Raw genomic sequence first — 17783 nt, 5'->3', positions numbered from 1 at the left:
ATCAATCTTAAATATTGCAGTACTGTTAGCAGCAGGGTCCATAATTTAATCATGCATTATTTAAAATATTTTGACTATTCCTATGACTAGGTATCCTCTTGTCCCCTTTTTTAATGACAAATATTGAAGAATCATCCCTTATTGATAATATATACCATGCCAATCGTGATTATATAGGCCCTTCTCATAGCTCCCCTTAAAACCCCTTAAAACTGAAGAGTTCCCAGGCTGTTTAATGTTTCTCCATAGAAAGACCAATGTCTAAAATGGGGGAGAGAGATAAGGATGAACACCATTCATGTTTTAAATTAAGATTGAAATTAGAAGTGGCATAAAGGCAGTCACAATGGGAGGAATGACCTCATTACAAAGAACCACAGAGAAATCACAACATTCGTGGATTCTGGAAGACTGCCCATCAGATTTACTTACTTTGACACTTTTGTAATCCAGCTAAGTACATTTAAGTAGGGATGATCAGAAAAAAACCGTGTTATTAAAGTTTTGGCTTTATAATGCAGTGCAATGAAGCTTTCTACTACTTGTTCCAGAGCCTTTGTTAATAATTCTGATACTGTTTCTCCTTTTTTTTATCTGAGTGCAGAACAGACTTCTAGTGAATGATCCACAAATCATGCACATCATTTCACATCCATGTGGACTTCAATAGCACCAATATTCCTGGGGAGATAACAGCTATTTTAAAGTTTGTTACTCAATAGGAGTGCATCTACATTGTGTAAAACAAGACATTAAGATTGTCAGGTTAATGGAAATCTAACACAAGAAATACCAGTACTGTGATACCATAAAGACCTGTTGCACAGTGTTATATGTAGCACATTTGTGTGACTTTATGATGCTTGTATCCCCAATCACCTGTTCTGTTTATGCTGGATGTTAAGTTCTGCACCTCTAAGACTGGTTCTGAGTGAAGGGGGGAAGAAGAAGCTGCAGTTTGTTTTCAGAAGCGGCGCTCGCTGCCCCGCACGCTGCTCCGGCCTGTGCTGTCTGCAGCACGGACAGACAGAGGGACAGAGCTCTCCTGTGCTGTTAGTTTTTAGCCAGCTGAGGCAGAGAAGTTCCCCAGACTGTGGCTTTTCTTTTCCTTGGAACTGTTCAAACTGCTCTGGACTGAAATCCCAGACAAAGCCCAGGAGCTCAGGCCTGTGGCCCACGGGGGCCTGGGCCTCGGCACTTTCCAGCGCTGGAGGGACTGATAAGGGACTGAGCGAGCCGAGTACACCCCACGGCAAGGACTTTCTGAATTTGCCATCTCTTCAGAACAGCGAGAGGTTCCATTGTTTAATATTATTCATCTTTTTATGCTTGTGAATCCGTTGCTTGTTAAATAAACAGGTTTTTTCCACTTTTCTCCGAGGAAGTAATTTTTCTGAACCAACACTGGGGAGGGACCAAATGAATTTGCTTTCTAGACGGACCCCATTCAGAGGTTTCTTCCCAAGTTTGGTCTAAACCAATACACCCAGTTTGGTCACTGGAGTGATACTTGAGTGGGAATTGGAGCAGAGAACTAGCCTTAAAACTTTTAAGTTGAAAGTTTTGCTGCGTTTTGAGACTATTTGAAGCCTCTGAACAGCACTATCCTTGAATTAGATGAAATTAGCAGCTAAATATTCTGTAATCTTGTCTGTGGAGGTCACTCCCACTTAGACCTTTTCACCTATAATTCCACTGAACTCTTTTCACAGAATACAAGAACACTCCTTGTTTTGGGGTTAGCTTATGTGTTTCTGAAATACATGAAGCTGAAGAACAAATGGAGCACACCCTTTTTAAACAGACAAATAAAAAGCATCATGAAGAAGGAAGGAAGGAAGTTAAACATTTCTAAAGTTTGCAAAAGTTTATTGACTGAATTAAAAAAATGTACTTTTAATTTTTTTAAATTTTGCTTATTAATTTGTTGAGGTTTCTTTTCATTAAGTAAGAAGTTTCCTCAGAGCAGTGATTCCTCCTTTGTTGACAACTTGCTTTACAAATGCTGTCAAAACAAATTTCTCTGGCAGTCAAGGCAGATTTAGGAAACATCAACCTTACCTAAATTTCCTGCAGTTTTTTGAAATGAGACAAAGTAGCTGTGAAAGGAGGGATTTGGTTCTACCCTTACTTTTATATTTTAAATGGAGAAAAGTGATCCTAGAGGAGAAAAGTGATCTTAGAGGACTAAGGAACTGCTTAAATAAGAACACAGTATTGTAAATCATGAAAAATGTAAACTAAAGGAATATATTCCATATAGGGTAAACTTCCTATGGAATACTGTGGTGCAAATAACTAAAAATTACTCAGTTTATGTAAAATCTTTACTTATATTTATGCACATCCACAATTGTTTCTAATTATTGAAAAAATGAATAAGTATATGTTTTATGATTATATTGACTATAACACAAAATATATTTATATTATGTACTTAGAATTGTGAACAACTTTATAGTGTAATATTGTATTTTTTGAAATAAGTCAAAATATTCACAAATTTTTCAGCATTTAAATAATGTGCTTTACTACTATTTTAAAATAAAATATTTTACTAGATCCTGTTTATTAATCTGAATGTATGTTAAAAAACTTCTAAATTCTTGGCCAAAATGTGTTTTAAAAGACACATTTAGAGGGCAATACTAGTTCTGTCTCAATAAGAGCTGCAGGATTTTGGTTTTACTAAGTATACTGTAAAAAGCTCTTGAACTTTCATAGTATATACTGCCAATGATTTTCACCCTGAGGATTTAATAGCCCTGTGTGGCATTTATGGTCTTTTTACATCAATTTCTTGATACATAGGGTTTATTCTGTGCATTGCAGACTCAGTGGTAGAGTTTATTGCAGCCATCATTTTACACGTCCTTGAAATGTTTCAGCTCTTTCTTAAGTACCATAAGAAGATGTATATTTCATGTATGTATCTAATTCCTGTCATGGCTTTGCTTGACACAGCCAGATGTAAAAGATGTTCTGCAATAGTATATTTGAGTTGTGCAATTAAATTAATTTATATCAATTATGATAAGAAATATGTATAATATATGGAGTCATGCTTTCTTACTCTTCAGAATAAATTACCTATGAAACTATTAACTGCTGAGACAAAACATTGATGTGAAATGCTGATTACTAATGTATCTCAAAGCAATGTTGACACATTGGTCCATAGTCACAACTGCTGCAAAGCCACCTACTTTTATTAATAGAATTCAAATATAAAACTTCCCCCGGCTGTTTTAGTGATTATAGCATACAATTCATATTCAGTGTCTCCTTTAAAATGAATTAGCTCATTATGTTCCAGGGTGTATTTTTTTTCTTTTTCTAAAATTATAAAAGTAATTATAGTGTCTATCATTATTAAAAAATAATTACCTGTCAAATTTAATTTGAAAACAAAATAATTTTAATTCATACATTTATTAAATAGCTTTAAATTTCTATAATCTAATTTTTAATCTTGGGTGTTTTTTAAATAAAAAATAGGGATATTTTCCTAATGTACACTTTTACATATGAATGCAAGGTGTTGAATTTCAAAATTAAGAGATTTTTAATTTTCTAGAGAAACTACATATTCAGAATATATCACTTCACAATCTCATGTAACCTCCTGTTCTTTCTATAGACCAATCTTTCTGTAGCCATGCTGGAAGTGTTTTTCCTAAGATTGGAAGAGTGAAGCACAACAATATAATTCATTGAATATTGTCCTTCAGAATGTTGTCAGTTTGAGACAGCTCATAGGAGATAGCCAAAATCTGTACAACAGAGACCTGTCCAAACACTTTTCCAGAAATAATGGGTTTATGTTTGTGAACTGCCTAAGTACAAGGAATGAGAACACTATCAATCTGCCATATGGCTGTGTTGCAGAATGTTGCTACACAAAGATGTTTTCAATTCCTTTTATTCTTTTAAGAATTACCATGTGTTAGTGTATTTTGGATGTAATTGAATGCTGTTTATGCTCTTCTCCATCTTCATTCTAGTAAGAAAAAAACATCAAAACAGATTTTCAATGATTAACAATGGTAGAATTTGACTTCCCCTTTTTCTTCTTGAGTGTGAATCTGCATTATTAATCTGGAGAGCTGTTGGAGAAAAAGCAGCAATGAATAGAAATATGTGGGTGCTGTGATGTGTATCTGAAAACGTGGCAGAATTTGTTCTCTGGGGATGTGCACCTTCTCCTTAACCAAAAATCTTTTACTGACATGTTGACTGTATTTCCACAACTATTGCTCAATGTAGCATGTATGTTAAGAGTGTTAAAACTGAGAGTAAAATGAACACTCTCCTTGCAGGTACTTCAGCAGTCTGTTCTCCAAGAAAAAAACTTCTCACAAATTCATTACAACCATGCATTATGAGTTTTATGAAATACTATTACAAATTAATTGCTTAAACATCTTCTTAGTGATTTTCAATTTGTTGATGGATTGTGTTGTGAAGCATGTAATTCCTGGAGCAAATAATTTCAAAAATGTTTTCATTCTCTCTCCCTAGGTATCCACACTATCTGTGTGTGGGCAGTTGAGCCCAACCAACAGCTAAGCACCCACCTGGTGACTTGCTCAGATCTCTGTCCCCAGAGGGATGGAAGAGAGGAATGGAAGAGCAAAAGCTGAAAGCCCATGGGCCGAGATTAAGGCAGGTTAATAGGTGAAGAAAAGTTTCTCATGCAAGCAAGACAAAATAAGGAATTAGTTTGCTACTTTCCATCAGCAAGCAGAAGTTTAGCCACTTGCTGCAATGCTTGGCTATGCACAGAAGTTCTTGGGAAGACAGACACTGTAACCACAAACATCCACTCTCCCTCCACTTTTACCTGAGCTTTTATTTCTCAGTGCACCATCATATGCTGGGGGTTTTCCCTCTGGCCAGCTGGGGGCTGCTTCCCTGGCTGTGTCCCCTAGCAATTTCTTGCGTACTCCCAGCCTGCTGGCTTAGTGGTGGGATCTTAGTGAGAAAAACATATAAACTTGACACAAATTTAAAGCACAGCACCATAATAACACCTCAGACAGAGCAAGTTAACCGTTTTAATGACTAACTCTTAAGAATCACATTATGCTGCTGACCTGGGTTTCTGCCTGGGAAAATCCTGCTTTAAAAAAAAGCTATAGCAAAAACAAACCAAAATATTTTAAGCTTTTTATTTTCTTTTATGCATTTTATCTGTCATGAAGGTATTTGCACAGAAAGAAAAACTGGGTCAGCATATCTGTGCCTTTCTTAACACCAAACTCTTTTTCCTTAGAATGATTCCCTAGCAGGTTACTTATAAATGTATGTGTTCATACACACACATGTACACATAAATATGGATAAATGTACAACTATGTATACACAATATTTGTATATTTTTATACAACAAATGTGGTTTTCCTTTTAGTCGGGGTTTTGGGGAATTTCCATCAGTTAAGTTATACCAGAAGGAGAATAGAAAGCAACTGAGGACCAAAACGGCACACAATATTTTTCATTACTTTCAATATTTTATACTTTGTAGAGGTAAGAATTTATAAGAATTGAACAGTTTTTAAGCATGCAGACTATCCCAGCTTAATTACTTCTCAATATATTATTTTCTCCTTGTTTTTTAGAGTAACTACACTGTGGATGAAGAAAACTTTTTAACTTTATTAGGTGATATAAATAAGCTTTGCAAAATCACCTGACCTAAATTATCCATGACATAACTTCTAGATGATTTTACTGCCTCTTACAATAGTGTGTATTATCAATATCTACTTGGGTTAGAATTTGTAATCCACACCTTATTTTGGAAGGAGATGCACTGAGTTTGTCAGGTAAACTATGCTGAATATGATGCAATATGCATTAATATTGTAACTTCCGATACATGGTTCTGCATTCAAGGAACCCCAAATTAATATAATATAAATGTATATTCTTCAAGTAGATTTCAGTGATAGACTAGCAATTTAAAGCTACTGTAAAATCTGCTTAAAAATGTTGCAGTTTTTAGTTGTGTAATTCGGTTTTGTTTCTCAGCAGAGGGGCTATAAAGCAGTTGTGGTCCAGAATATGTATGTACACTACTGCATGGGCAGGAGATTTGCACAAAGTGATTTGCACTGTAGAATATACAGTTGATCCATATTCAGAGCTGAATCTTTATGCTGTTAGTCACAAGAAAACAGACATGCTGATTACTGTCAAATTTGTAAGCTGTAAAGGTTCTGAGTTTGATACAGAATATATGATGTGTTACATTAACCAATAGGGCTCTCTTTGTGTTTGATTCAACCCCTGTGACAGTAAGATAGAGATTGAATTCTTAGGCCTATTTCAATCATAAAAGGGAGACTTGATCTCTCTAGAAATGGGCTGTCTTCAGTGCTTACAATTCTTAGATATTTCTTACAGATTTCAGATTTTTTTTTCCTTTGCTTACTGTGCACTTTTTTTTCTTGTTATTTTTAAAGTAAGTTCTTCACTTGATGAAAGAAATCCACAATATTTTTCAGAATCTGGACAATCTGAAATCACAGACTGTTTCTGTGTTACAAACAAATAAATACAATGTTATTTGTCTAATCTGATATATAAGACAAATAGATAAGCAAGATTCACAAACCATTTTACATTGATCTTACATCCACATACTCACATTTATACACATATTACTTAGTAGATTTATGAGCATTTTGAGGATCATTTTCTGTTTACAGCAAAAGTGCACAAGCTTTCTGTCACATTAGTTGAAATTAACATTAAAGTACAAAAATACATTTGAGAGAATATGGGCATGAGTGTATTCTTTCTATGTTCTCTCATAAGGGCTGTCTTTCTCCAAGGCTTGTCTTTGTGGACATGTCTTATAGGAAATAAAGATTTGGAGTCAATAATCTCTTATTTGCAGTTTTAAAATAAGGTCCATACTACTAAATTCACAAATATCTATGAACTGATAGACCTAAATGGTGTAAAAGTGGTCTCATAGTTGTGTTTATAGCAAGTTGAAAATAGCTCCTTTTAACAAATTTGGTTGCATTAAATAAACTAATGGATCTATAAATAATGAAGAAACAAGTAAAAATTTGCAGTACTCCCCAAGTGACAATTGTTTTGAGCTCTGACATAACTAACTTCTTAAAAAGTTAACTATCTTAACTGCTCCTTTAAAAAAACAAATTTCATTTGATTATTGAAAATAGCCCTTTTTGAATTTTGCATTTGTCCATAATTAATATAGACTCAGACAACTAAATAATTTCTGTGGCTTGTAATCGATTCATTCCACTTACATCTGTAATTTTTTTTTAAACTTTGCCACAGACATATGAGAGATCATAGCTGTGTGGTCATTCTAAGGCAGTCCATGTCAAAGTACAAATCTGAGCTGACTCATTGAAATCATCATATGAATTTACAAAATTATTCTCTTGGAACATAGCACTAGGATATGTTACAGCAAACTAAGCTGTTCACGTATTAACTATGCTTGCGTTTTAGAGATGGATGAAGAAGCAGATACAAAAATGGGTTTACATTACCATTTGGGGTTCATTCATGGCAAAGCTTTTGAGCTTCTCTAATCAGATTTTGCCACCATATGGGAAGCATCAGTTTTATCCTGTGGTAATGTGACCTTCTTTCACCAAATCTCTGGTGAATATAAATGGAAACTGAACGAGTGTCATCAGATTTTAGATCCAAATTAGAACAGAGTCAGACTAATGCTGAAATTTTACCTTTTTGTAAATATGCACTGCGTGGCAATTGTTACAGAAAAATCAATGGAGAAAAGTTTACTTGAGTTCCAATCTAAGAAATCTAACAGCTCATATTTGCCAGAATAGAAAAACAGTGTCTTGGCTGTCAAAAGATTTCTTATGAGGAAAAAGTACTAACCTGCACTGATTCCTTCCCAGGGATAAAATCTGAACTTACATATAGGTGTGAGAGTCTCACCCAAATGCCTGACAGTTTTCCTACTGTTTTCCTTTGGGGATATTGACAATTCACCAGGTACTGCCATGGTCTGATCAGAAGGCATCATAACACGCAGGGTAATAAGGGAAGGAGTATCAGTTCTTGGCTGCTCTCACATCTCTCAGCTGAAAGCTTAGGTTCAACCATTCTACTAAATTAAATTCGTATTCTATTAAAACTTGCTTTTTACTTTGTAAAGCTGGTAGGGAAAATGCTATTTTAGAATTTGTTCTAACCCATACAGAAATACTGACTCAGAAACTACAGGTATAACGTGAGTTGAATAAAAAGTACTTAAAGGTGAATACTGATTATTTCTCTAAGGAATTGATGGTAGGAGAAAAGAAGAAGAGTAAAGATAATACAATTCAGAAAATCCAACATGGGCAACTGAGGAAACTACGAGACAAGGTGCTTCAGAGAGAGAGAGAGAGAGAGAGAGAGAATCTGGCAGTAATGGAAAAACTGAGATTATACTCATAATAGCAGAATATAAAATTCCACAGCTAAGATAGGAAGCCTAGTAAGAAAGCAATACAAGATCAGAAATTCTTCTGTAAAAGTAAAGTAAAAAAAGAGTAAAAACAATTGTTAGATAAATAAATAAAAAATGGAAACAAAAGTAGATTTCTAGGAAAAAGAAAAATGAATGGGATAAAATCAGGGAAACTGAGGTGCAAAAAAGACTTTCCATTAACAAAGAACAGAAAAACCCCAGGACAAAGAAATTAAAAATAAGAAATTAAAAGGCAAGGATACATTACAAATTTTGGATTAAAAAAAAAATCAAGACAAATTCTATCTTCTTTTCTTAAAAAAAAATAAATAAATAAACACAACCACCATCCCCCCTCCCCATTTTTTAATTATACATATAAAGAAATAAAATTATGATTTTTTTATGCAGAAAAAAAGATAAAGAACACACTATCATTTATAAAGTAGAGTGGGAAAATTCAGTTTGTGCATCTTGGTTAAATTAATCGTAAATTAATCCTTTTACATAAGGAATTAGTTTTTAAAGATGTCTAGGCTCCTAGAAAGTAATGTTTTAGAGTTCTGGTATCTGGTATCTGGTAGAGTTCTAATAGGAATAAACTTAACACTGAACCTTAAAAAATAAGTTGCATAAAAATAAGAAAAAGAAAAAAAAAAAAGAACACAGAGCATTACAGTTATGTTCATCTAACTCAAATTTCTGTCAGGATTCTGTAAAAAAATTATTAAGAAATCAATTTATAAGTACCTCAAAGATAATAAGGTGATAAAAAGGACAGCATGAGTTTGTCAAGAACTGATCATGTCAGACTAATCTAATTTCTTTCCTTGACAGTCTAACAGGCCAAGTGAATAAAGAAGCAGGAGGTTAGGTACAGCTTGACTTTATTATGTTTTTTTTGACACTGCCATGCATGACATTCTTATAAGCAAGCTAACAAAATGCAGTTAAGGCATATTTACCTGCTTAAAATTTACTGTGGTTTATCTATCCCAGGAAGATGTTTCAAGTGTCATCCCTCATAGATCTACCTACCCCTGCCTTGTCTTCATTAATAGTTGGAATGGATGAAATATTTAAAGAGATTCACAGAATCACAGAATCTATTAAGTTGAAAAAGACTTCTGAGATCTTTGAGTCAAATCAATGACCCAACACTACCCTGTCAGCTAGACTATGGCACTGAGTATTGCATCCAGTCTTTCCTTAAACACCTCCATCACCTCCCTGAGCAGCCCACTTTGATATCTAACCATGCCTTCTGTGAAGAAATTCTTCCTAATATCCAACTTAAACCTCCCCTGCTTCAGTTTAAAACATCCTATTGTCCTGCCATTGGCTGCCTGGGAAAAAGAGAATGACCCCCATCTGGCTACAACCTCCTTTCAGGAAGCTGTAGGGAGTCATAAGGTTACTCCTGACCTTTATTTTCACATCTGTTCCTCGTGGGATTTGTGATCCAGACTCTTCATCTACCCCTACTGCCCTTCTCTGGACATGTTCCAGCACTTCAATGTCCTTCCTGAATTGATTACATCATAGTAAAAGAGATGGCAAGCATTTTAAAGGACAGTTCAAGACTATAATATGATTTGACAAATTCCTATAAAATTCAACAAATTTAAATTCATATAATTTCAAGTTTCATTTCACTTTTCCATATGCACAAAACTCATTGTTTCAGAGTCTGCTATTGACATTCTCATTGAGTCAGCTGACATTCAGAGAATTTCAGAGAATACAGAGAAATTAAATGGTTATATCAAAACTAAGCTGCTAATGAGGGCTAGCTGACTAGATTTTTTTTTTCTTTATAAAGGCAAGCATGGATCTTGGCCTTATGATAGATTTGAAACCAATTATGAATCGGTTATGCAAAACAGAAAGAATCCTTATTCTGGAACACATTAAGAGAGTATTTAATGTTAAGACATTATATTGGTATCAACTCCTGCTCTTTGCAGCACAGGGATAGTACTGGCTGGAATTCTGCTTCTTAACACCCACAGACAGTAATCCACAAAATAGCATTCAGAGAGGAGACCTTTGATCTCCTGTTAATTGGTTGTCTTGGATTTTTTTATAATATTCATCATGACTTGATATATTTAAGAATATCAGTTCTAGTATGATATTTGTAAAAATTTTTTACAAAAAAATTTTTATTGTCTAGACAATAATATCAGTGCATTTCTGTAAGGTAGAAAACCTTTCTCCCAGTTAGGGTGAATAATTTGATATTCCACAAACTCACAGTAGTCAGTGAGGCAGTGTGGTTTGTTCATCTTGAAAAGTAAAGCTGCATACAGGACACATGCTGATTCAGAAAGACCTTCCAGCTTATGAAGACAGAGAAAATGAAATCTAACTTCTCCCATTTCTTGGTGGTATTATTCATAGTCTCACTTACAAGTTGAGTTGCAGATTTATGTTGCAGACAAAATAGGAGAGTAAGAGCATTATTGTAGAGTATTAGGAAGGTGTACTGCACAGACATACTTATTTCACTCCAGCTATTTAAAAGACTGGCTAAGCATTTGCATGACATTCTTTAAAAGCTAAAATAACTATAATCAGTCCATGTATTCAGTGTGCTTTGTAATAGCTCATTCTCTGTGTTGCACTTACATTCTAATAAAGAAGTTTATAAATTTTCAAGCAATTCTACTGCATTTTAAGCATTAGTCCATCCTGGGAATTGAAGAGCCACTCAACTTCTAGAGCTCAGCTGACAAGGCAAATCTAAGGCATGCAGTTATTTGAATGGCTTATTAAGCTTAAATCATAACCAATTAGTAAGGATTGTGCTGTTCCCCTCCCTCATTGGTAAATACTCATTTATTTTCTTGTCTCATTTACTTTCTTGTATATCATTATTAATAATCTTTTTCTCCTGCATAAAACAACATGCCTGAAAAAGCAGATGAAAGGAAACAATGAAGATCTTGAAGATTACACATGCTGACATTTAAGGTATTGTAAAATTTTATTCTCTGGGGCTCTGGCCTTGCACTGTGTTGTTCATAGCACTTTCTGATATAAAATAATAATAATAAAAAAAAACCTACACACTTTCCAGTAAGTACAGGAAGGAAGATAGAGGATGGAGAAAAATCCTACAGAGAACAAAATCATGCCTGCTTTCTGGAAAACTTAAAGTTTTGTCCTCACACACAGCTAGAAAAAGTAAAGGGCATGCATGCTGAGAATTGAAAGAGCAAATGGTATCTGACAGGGAGAAAAAAACAGGGGAAAAAATTGCAGCTTGTTGTTTAAATTGGTAGTCTCTGTTCCACACTGCAGAAAAAAAGTCACTCCATTTCTTCTTTGAAGACATCTGCTGCTGCATGTTGAGAATAATCATTGCAGTGGTGCTGAGAGCTATCCCATAAGGCGGACATGCATTAATTCTGATATTCCTTGCTAACATGTCCTGAATCAGGAGCAAAAACACAGATTCTGATGTCATTTTATTTGTCTTGAGATCTGGCCTCCTAAAACTTCTTCAGACATGGGGTCCCTCCAAGGCTTGACAGACCTGTATGAATAAGTGTCTGAGGCATCAAGGTTGTTGGAAATGGTACTGGCTTCCTATGTGCATGCCTATGCCTAAGTAACTGAATCAGGCCAAAATTATTCTTTTTCTGGGATTCACCTTTCTTGTACCAACAAGGGAAAAAGTTTCTTCCACGAGGCAATGCAATAAAGCATATAGTGAGATTGCCACAGTAGTCCTGTGCAGGGCCAGGAGTTGGACTCGATCCTTGTGGGTCCCTTCCAGCTCAGCTATATGATTAATTTAGTCATATCATTATCTGAACTTTTCTGACTAATTAGGCTCTTGTATAAGAGTTAATTAGAAAAGTTTTGCCAAGAATGCTATCTTTTGAAAACATGGATTATTGAGTACAGAATACAATATTCCAGGATTATGCAAGTTTGCCTATTATCTTTATTGAGAAAATACTCCGCTTTGATAGGAAGGTATTCCATTAAAATTCCATTCATGTAAACAGATCCCCTTCAGTTTAAAAACTTTTTTCTTCTTTGCTCCTGATTTTCAATATAAATAGCTTCATTTTCTGGCACCACTTACATCACAATATTAATTCATCCTGAGTGTTATAAATAGCATAAACCACAGTGAAATGATGATAAATGTTAGCTTACTATTTAGCTTAACTAATGTAGAATAAACTTCCGTCAGCCTCTCACTATGGGTAATAGCTAATGAGATTTCTATCTTATACTGCAGCTTAATTGCACAGAGTTGTTTTCTTTGAAAGCTTGCTATCTAAAGCAGTTACATGGAAAAAAAAAAAAGAAAAGAAAAAAGATTAAATGTCTAAACAGCCTGCAAGTTATCTGCAAAGGTTATAACATTAAAAAAAAATTAAATGCAAAAAAACAACCTAAGAGGAATAAAAACCCCTAATATTCTACTATATTTTCTGTAGAAATCACTGCTTTAATTCAAAGGTATCTTACCCATTCAAATGGGGTAATATTTTGAGTGTACAATAGTATTGCAAGACACCAGGTTTGGTGAATTGCACAACTTTGGTTTGAATTTAGAAGTCTATTATCAACTTTGTATAATAAATTTAACTTAAGAGTTCACTGTTCATATGAGACTTGTGGATAATTAAAAATAAAAACAGGAAAAAAAAAGAAGATGGATGTTAGGAGTCTTAGGAGGTTTTAAGCGCTCTTCAGCTAATCTTAAAGAGAGATCTTGATTTTGTGTATACTGAAACAAAGTTGAACACTACTTTCTTATATATGTGAAAAAATCTGAGACTACTTTTTCTTCTGAAGAAGAAATATTCCAGTAATGTGGCTGAAGTTATCTGCAATATTAATAGCCCATTTCTGACTATCAGAATTGATTTGTACATGGGAGGCAAGTGTTCACCATTCAGCACTAAGAGTTCAAAGATGTTGGGAAAATAAGCTTTCATTCCTACTACAAATAGGAAGAAGAAAACTTTTTGTTTCCTTTTCTATAAGGAAATATGGAAGAAAATTGATGTTGTCTCAGTTCCTTAAAAATATATAGCTTTTTTACAGCAGAACCTCAGAACAATCTTGAAGAACAACTTGTCTGTATAAATTCATTCTTACAATGCCCATCTCTCCCTCCGTACTTCCTGAAGAGCCCCTAGTGTGTGATCTAGTTAGGAAGAGAGAGTAAGGGGAAATAGCATCACACTAAGAGAAGTTTAAGAACTCCTTCAGCAGCAGCCTCAGCCTGAGAAATCTGAGAAAATGTCTTATTTTTTTAATGGCACATCAGCAAGGACATGTCATTACAGTTTGTGTGGAAGTGTGTGCAGGAAGGGCCCTGAAACTCAGCCAGCTTGGTCAGGGAGCAAGGGTATCAACCCAGCAGCAGTCCGTATCCTTGAAAATTCTGCACGTGCCATGACTGATGCAGCTTCCCAGCGAGAGCTGTGATGGGAACACGCTGCCACCCAGGTGCTGGGCTGCAGGGTGTGCCCTGCTCCTGTGCCAGTACCAGGTGGCAACTGTGAGCACACCTGTGGGAGCTGCACCCTGGAAGAACTCCTGATGTAGTGACAAAGAAGAGGGGAGTAGGCTGAGGGTTATCAGGGAGAGACACTATATAGAATTGCTCCCTAACTTCCCTGAGTCAGGAAGACAGGACATGGTCCATGGAGGATTCCCTATCCTCTCTCCACTGAATTCTCCACATAATGTGTTGACCTGGGGACTAGGGAGCAATGGTGCTGAGTCCCTGCAAGGCACAGCAGGCACACCTTTCCCAGGTGTCCTGGCACAGCAGGCACAAGGCTCTGCAAGTGGAACTGAGCAACGACATGGATGAAAGTTCATCTAGGTTGGAAGTTTCACTGAATTTAAGTTTGCCTATGCCCTTCATCAAAACTGCTTCCATTAAGGAAAACAAAATAAAAAAGAGCTATTGTCATAGCACGCACTCTTCTGGGGGAAAAAGGACATCCAACTTACTGACAAAATCTACTTAGAGAATTCTGCTGTCTCCCTGGCACCCAGGTTAAAGATGAGAAAACTTCCCACCTCAGTATTCCACTCAAACTGTTACCCGTTATTCTTTTTTCTTGTCCGCAGCAATGAAATTGCAAAAAGAAGTCTGAGGTCATTCAAGACCTCGGGACCTTGGGACTACAGACTCTGGGATCAGGAGCATAAGCACTGTTCTCTTGAAATCTTTTGGTTTCTGGGAATGATGAGGGAATAAACAGGCTCCATACCTGGCGTCACTGGTAGAATTTGGGAGGTTTTGATCTTAGATTTTGCGCAAGGGGAGGTTTAAATTCAATATTTGAAAAAAATTATTTGTTGAAATGGTTATCAAGTGGTGAATTCCATACCTGGAGTTTTTAAAAAATATTGGCACTTGGGGACAAAGTTTAGTGGTGGACTTGTTAGTGTTAAGTTAGTGGTTGGATTCAATAATCTTAAAGATTTTTTCCAACCTTTATGATTCTATGGTTCCATGATTCTATGGCACATGGTTAGTATTTATGCATGTGTATACCAAGTCAATTAAAACTTCTGAATCTATGTTGAAAATATAGTTAAAATTGTCTTTTCAGAAAAAAATAAATAACTAACATAATTTTTCAATAAATTTGGTTAAAAAATTGGGTGTAATACTCCCATTTATTTATCTCAATCTCATTAAGTTCAATGGTATCCAAGCAATAGTTTCTGTGAAATACTTGATTATCATAACCTCATTTTTTTAAATTATCCATCTCAATTCCTGTCTGAAATGCTTATCTTGTTTACAGAAAACTTCTTCTGTACCTTATCCCTGTCACATAGGGATCTCTGTCTCCCCTACGGCAAATTAACATACAATAATATTAGGCTCTGTAGGATGTGGATATGACTTTTGTTTACAGGATTCTGGACATTGAGAGACTTTTCACACCTATCTCTTGAAACAATCAAGATTTGGTGTTTCAGAGTCCTGCTCAGTGAGCTCTTGCTGTCCAGTTGAAATCTGCTGAGGCATCCATGGCTGATATATCAAGCATGGTAGTTTTTTCAACATCTAGTGATGGATGTGCTCAAAAGTCTCATGGCCTTAAAGCCTTCAGAGAACACTTACAGAAGATGTAATAAGAAGAATAAGAAGATGTTGATAATGACACTTAGAAACAACAGGTCCCATCAGGAAGTGAGGTGTTTTCAAAAAATATGTAAAGGTTTAAAAAATTCTTCTTACTCTGTGATAGAAGAATGAAAAAGCTTGATAAGATGCCTTCTTTACATGAGCTAATAAGAGCTCCTGTGCTTTCTTTAAGACACTAAGGCACTAATGTTTAAGATAAGATGTTTTTCCAGGGAACATAGAGATTTCACAGGCAGATTTCCACTAGAATGCTAAAAACTCTCATCATTTTCCCATAAATATTATGTAGCCAACATAGCAAGAGAAATACACAATTCTAAGTGAATAAATACATCATAAAAGCTACTGAGCATGATTTACACCTTTAGCAACTGACTAGTAGAAAAACCATTATTGTTTTACAACAATATCTCAAAGAAATTATGTTTAAAAAACATTGCACATTTTTACTAGTAATATTTTTAAAAATATCCCAAATTTCTTTTTTTTTTTTTCAAAATACACCTTTTCCAATTAAGTAATATGACAAAATTTGAAAGAAAATTATTTTATAATGTAAAGAGGAAAAATTGCATATAAATAATCAGTGTTTTAATTTTGTTTCTAAAAGAGAACAAATTAGTTAAAAAAACCAATTTGAACTAATAACTAATTGAATAAATAATTTCATGAAAAATCTTTTTAATTGCAATTTCTATGCCAGATACATTCAGTAGTATCATAGGAATTGTAAATTGCTGAGTAGAAAATTTTATGATTTTCATATTATAAAGATTCCTTGTTTTTAGTGTCATTATTGATTCATTTTTCAATGGGTGTACTAATTTATTGACTTATTCCCCACTGGGGATTAAAGTTTCAGAAAGGATCTAGCATTTCAAATATAGTGTTTTCCCTTTTTCACCATATTTTACAATTTTTTAATTGCTGGGCTTTGTTTATTTGTTTGTTTTTATTTGGTGTTATAAATAGAAGTTTAAATAGATGGATTTTGATAAAATAAAAAAGAAGCAGTTACTTCAACTGAATTCTTCTCTCATCTGTGATGTAAAGAGGAGGAAATCTCACTCACTTAAATTCACAGTTAATTGCTGAGCTTACATTAGTAAAAAGTGAATTGACCAATTTGGCCCCATGACTCTACTTTTATAAGAGATCAAGGTTCTTATTACATCCTATCCTTGAACTTTGTAATGAAAGAAAAAATGCCCTAAAAGTATGAAAGAAAGCAAGGACAAAGATGACCAGCAGAAAGAAAAACTGTTGTTTTTTTTGTTTGGTTGTTTTTTTTAAATATTTTTAAGAGAGAAAATAACAACAGAACAAATATTTGAAGTCTGCACCTTTTGCACTTAATACACAAACTTAATTTTCTCTTCTATGTGAATTACTTGGATTTCCAGAAAATCTTCTGTGCTAGGCAAAAATGTTGTCATATTAGTATTAACTTGATATATAGACTCTCAGTAAGATACTATCTCACATACAGAGGAGCTAATCTTAAACCACAGATTGGTGTTGATTTCTCTCTTTTAGAGATACTTTTATTTATGGGTAATTTTCTTGCTGTAATGGCTCTTTGCATAGCTGGAAGCAATCAGAAAAATTCAGACTCTGTGTCACATGTCTAGCAGGCAATATTTTCTGTTATTTAGTTTTAGCAACAGAGTTTCATCATGGAGGTATCATTGGTGTTTGAATGGCCTTTTTATCTATACTCTGGAAAACACTTGGAAAGTTGTCAAATAGAGGGATAAACAAAATTTAATTGAGTTTTTACTAAAGACTTAACCAGGAATAATACTCTACTCTTCTTATCAGAGCAATTCCAGAATCTGGGGTACTATACAGTGGAGACCATCAGGTTTCTGTGGTCACCCTAAATCCCCTCTCCTTTTGCCAGTCCTGAAAATAAGATACTGGAGGAAAACAGCCAGAGGCATGTAAGGCATGCAGTAAGGTACATCTTATAGCCTTAAGCCGTAAGGGTCTTCAGAAAACAATAAGGAAGCAAAACCCACGAGTGGTTAATCCTAAAAACCTGAAAATCAACATGAATAGCAAGCACAGAATTTCCAAGGGCAAGATATGCTTGACCAACTTAAAATAAAGCCCTTGACCTTATCTCTCCTGAGGTCCTTGGTAGAAAAGGTGATGTATGGG

At 34.8% G+C, this 17783-nt stretch overlaps 1 long non-coding RNA gene across 1 annotated transcript; it reads left to right on the top strand.

The window, feature by feature from the left end:
• The first annotated feature begins 929 nt into the window (after nucleotides 1-929).
• LOC147654165 (uncharacterized) lies at nucleotides 930-8623 on the top strand. The gene is made up of 2 exons (XR_015284571.1): nucleotides 930-1295; nucleotides 4522-8623. It is a non-coding gene; the product is annotated as an uncharacterized LOC147654165 (long non-coding RNA).
• Nucleotides 8624-17783: the final 9160 nt, after the last annotated feature.

The sequence above is a fragment of the Cyanistes caeruleus genome, chromosome 3, assembly GCF_971803275.1.
Source record: "Cyanistes caeruleus chromosome 3, bCyaCae1.hap1.1, whole genome shotgun sequence".
In the NCBI taxonomy this organism is placed as follows: domain Eukaryota; kingdom Metazoa; phylum Chordata; class Aves; order Passeriformes; family Paridae; genus Cyanistes; species Cyanistes caeruleus.
Note: the sequence above shows the minus strand (reverse complement) of the source record. Positions and strands in the feature narration are given on the sequence as shown.